Source organism: Rhipicephalus microplus, unplaced genomic scaffold, assembly GCF_043290135.1.
Source record: "Rhipicephalus microplus isolate Deutch F79 unplaced genomic scaffold, USDA_Rmic scaffold_202, whole genome shotgun sequence".
Lineage (NCBI taxonomy): Eukaryota > Metazoa > Arthropoda > Arachnida > Ixodida > Ixodidae > Rhipicephalus > Rhipicephalus microplus.
Genome location: NW_027464773.1, coordinates 285,001 through 289,167, shown reverse-complemented (window position 1 = coordinate 289,167; position 4,167 = coordinate 285,001). Strand labels below are relative to the sequence as shown.

The 4,167-nt window shown below is 57.0% G+C and overlaps 2 non-coding genes across 2 annotated transcripts; both read left to right on the top strand.

Annotated features, from left to right (window-relative positions):
• Positions 1–1,815, top strand: LOC142792073 (small subunit ribosomal RNA). Its single transcript, XR_012890630.1, has one exon. It is a non-coding gene; the product is annotated as a small subunit ribosomal RNA (ribosomal RNA).
• Positions 1,816–3,534: 1,719 nt separating this feature from the next.
• On the top strand, positions 3,535–3,687 carry LOC142792061 (5.8S ribosomal RNA). Its single transcript, XR_012890618.1, has one exon. It is a non-coding gene; the product is annotated as a 5.8S ribosomal RNA (ribosomal RNA).
• The last annotated feature ends 480 nt before the right edge of the window (positions 3,688–4,167 follow it).

Here is a 4,167-nt window from a genome sequence, read left to right as displayed (position 1 = left end):
TACCTGGTTGATCCTGCCAGTAATCATATGCTTGTCTCAAAGATTAAGCCATGCATGTCTAAGTACATGCCGAAATAAGGCGAAACCGCGAATGGCTCATTAAATCAGTTATGGTTCCTTAGATCGTTTCTTCCTACTTGGATAACTGTGGCAATTCTAGAGCTAATACATGCAGTGAGCCTGGAGCCCTTTGGGTAACGGGTGCTTTTATTAGACCAAGATCGATCGGGTTTCGGCCCGTATTGTGTGGTGACTCTGGATAACTTTGTGCTGATCGCATGGCCACGAGCCGGCAACGTTTCTTTCAAGTGTCTGCCTTATCAACTTTCGATGGTAGGTTACTTGCTTACCATGGTTGTTACGGGTAACGGAGAATCAGGGTTCGATTCCGGAGAGGGAGCCTGAGAAACGGCTACCACATCCAAGGAAGGCAGCAGGCGCGCAAATTACCCACTCCCGGCACGGGGAGGTAGTGACGAAAAATAACAATACGGGACTCTTTTGAGGCCCCGTAATTGAAATGAGTACACTCTAAATCCTTTAACGAGGATCAATTGGAGGGCAAGTCTGGTGCCAGCAGCCGCGGTAATTCCAGCTCCAATAGCGTATACTAAAGCTGCTGCGGTTAAAAAGCTCGTAGTTGGATCTCAGTTCCAGACGAGTAGTGCATCTACCCGATGCGACGGCTCGGACTGAACATCATGCCGGTTCTTTCTTGGTGCACTTCATTGTGTGCCTCGAGATGGCCGGTGCTTTTACTTTGAAAAAATTAGAGTGCTCAACGCAGGCGAGTCGCCTGAATAAACTTGCATGGAATAATAGAACAAGACCTCGTTTCTGTTCTGTTGGTTTTTGGAATACGAGGTAATGATTAAGAGGGACGGACGGGGGCATTCGTATTGCGGCGCTAGAGGTGAAATTCTTGGACCGTCGCAAGACGAACTACTGCGAAAGCATTTGCCAAGAATGTTTTCATTGATCAAGAACGAAAGTCAGAGGTTCGAAGGCGATCAGATACCGCCCTAGTTCTGACCATAAACGATGCCAACCAGCGATCCGCCTGAGTTACTCAAATGACTCGGCGGGCAGCTTCCGGGAAACCAAAGTATTTGGGTTCCGGGGGAAGTATGGTTGCAAAGCTGAAACTTAAAGGAATTGACGGAAGGGCACCACCAGGAGTGGAGCCTGCGGCTTAATTTGACTCAACACGGGAAAACTTACCCGGCCCGGACACTGGGAGGATTGACAGATTGAGAGCTCTTTCTTGATTCGGTGGATGGTGGTGCATGGCCGTTCTTAGTTGGTGGAGCGATTTGTCTGGTTAATTCCGATAACGAACGAGACTCTAGCCTATTAAATAGGTGCGGGGTTCCCAGCACCTTACAACCTTCTTAGAGGGACAAGCGGCTCCTAGCCGCACGAAACAGAGCAATAACAGGTCTGTGATGCCCTTAGATGTCCGGGGCCGCACGCGCGCTACACTGAAGGAAGCAGCGTGTCTTTATCCCTGTCTGAAAAGACTGGGTAACCCGTGGAACTTCTTTCGTGATTGGGATAGGGGCTTGCAATTGTTCCCCTTGAACGAGGAATTCCCAGTAAGCGCGAGTCATAAGCTCGCGTTGATTACGTCCCTGCCCTTTGTACACACCGCCCGTCGCTACTACCGATTGAATGATTTAGTGAGGTCTTCGGACCGATGTCCGGCGCGGCCTTTCGGTTGCGCCGGTCTGTTGGAAAGATGACCAAACTTGATCATTTAGAGGAAGTAAAAGTCGTAACAAGGTTTCCGTAGGTGAACCTGCGGAAGGATCATTAACGGATTGTGAAGGGTGAGCGCCTCAGCTGCGTCTGCGCCCGACACTTTCTGCCGCTGACCCCGTTTGGACGCGGGGTCGGCTTTTCCCCACGGGGCTGCCTGAATGTGGAGCGGCACCCCGTGACAAATTGTTGCGCCCAGCGGACGCCAACACCGCGACCTTGGACGGTCGGCCAGGTGGCGGACGCGGGTACAAACGGCGCAACGCACTCATAGGTCGGCTTTCGACCCGCCACTGCACCGTGGCTCGAAGCGCTCGAAATGCGCGACCCGACCGCTGCGGGACCGCCTAGTACTGTAAACAGGAGCGGCGGAGCGCGAACGGCGAGTCGTGGTTACGTCGGTAGAAGGCGAGGCTGCGCGTTCCCGAAACGCCAGCCGAGTGCCCTCCCGACCGTTCGAGCGTGCAAGAACGAGACCCGACAATCGCGCGGCGACTGCCAAGTACGAGAGGAACGGCACAAGCGTCGGCGGTCGGTCAAGGAACTGGCGATGTGACGGGTCCGCTGTGCACCAGTGCATACCGTCCCGCCGTCCGCGGCAAGCGCCTCCGCGTCCTCGGGTGACGGAGGCTGCCGGTCGGTTCTTGCAGGCGAGGGATCTCGCTGGCACCGGTTCGCGTTGACGCGCGGCCGGTCATGGCACGGCGATGCGACGGCCGAGGTGCGCAGTACTCGATGGAGGAACCGCACGCTCCGATGACCGTCCCGCCCTCCGCGGCGTATGCGTACCGACCGTAATGGTTGCAGCAGCGCCGGCCGGCTTTTGAATTCGCCACACGAAACACGGTGCGAGATCGCGGTTAGGGGAGCGTCGACGTTGCCAGGCGTTTTGCTTGCTGCCGAGGGAAAGGCGGCACGGCCACGTCGCGCTCGTCGCGATTAGCGGGTCTGCGCGCTTTGGGAAGGTGCCGCAACGACTTGCCGAAAGAGGAAGCACGGAAGAACGAGGGACTTGGACGTCCCGACAATTGAACGCACTTGCGGCCAGGCCCTTGCTGGCTTCGTTCTTCCGCCTCGAGTAGGCTCGTACGCGGCTCCGGCGCCGAAAGTGGTCCTTGGCACCGACTTCGGTGGACGTGGGAAGTGCCGCGCAAGTACGGCGCGCCTGGCTCCACCTGTTGGCTAAAGTAGGCAGCCGGATCGGCATTTTGGTGTGCGGTGGCAAACCGTGGATGCGAAAAAAGCTTGTGCGATTTCGTGGAACAAAAAGCGGGGGTCCCCCTTTTTATGCGGAGGAGACCGACCCGCCTGCCGTGGTGAACCGCGACGCCACGGTAAAAACGGGAGAGGCTTGTCGATGGGACCGTGCATCCCGCGCTCCACGGAGGCCGGGAGGCGGCCGCCCGAGGAAATGTGTAGCCGTCGAGGCCCGCATCTGCGTGCACTCTTATCCAAATGGGTGTACCGCAGGCATTTTCTGGTTAGGCGGGCCAATGAGAGCGAGCACACAACGATACCTACGGGTCCGGCTTGGAGAACCGGCTTCGACGCCTCCCGAGTATTTATAGAGGGGTGGACCACGAAAGCACTCGCAAGTAGCGAAAGCGAAACGCCGTCCGAAACACACCGTTTGCTCGATTTGCGGCAGCCGAAAAAGGCGCGGCAGAGTTTTGGAGTCCAAGCGTGCGCTGAAAAGCGCCCTTCTTGGCCACTGTTTGGCCGAGTGCCAGAAACGTTTGGTTTTGACTGTACGGAATTGAACAAACACTTTTTCACGACTCTAAGCGGTGGATCACACGGTTCTCGGGTCGATGAAGAACGCAGCCAGCTGCGAGACTTGGTGTGAATTGCAGGACACACTGAGCACTGATTCTTTGAACGCACATTGCGGCCTTGGGTCTTCCCTTGGCTTCGTCTGTCTGAGGGTCGGATCACATATCAAGAGAGCCTTCGGCGCACAAGGGAACGTGAGCCGTCGACTCGTTTTGACCGCGTCGGCAACACGGACAGCACGCTGAACACCTCACAGCGAGCGCCAACAGCGGCCACTCAAGGGCGAGACGGTGGCGACCGTCGTGCCAGAGCCCAACCGAAACGGGGGCGACCGACTGCATTGAGGATGTGGCACCTCGTTGAGACCGCCGCAGGACTTCGAGTCGGAAGGAAGCCTGCAGGGAAAGTGCGGTCGAGGTTGCGTACTCCTCTCTGCGACCGGGCGCGCAAGAGCTGCGAGAGCCACGGACGCGCAACTTTAACGCACGGTAAACACGAGGAGCGAAAGCCGGCCAGCAAAGCTTCTCCAGCCGTGCGCAAAGTGCGCGAGATCGCAGCCTTGCGTTGCGCTTGTTGCCCTCGAAGTAAGCAGGGTGTCCCGTAGACCGGGCGCTCGAACACGCTGCGGGGCCGTGC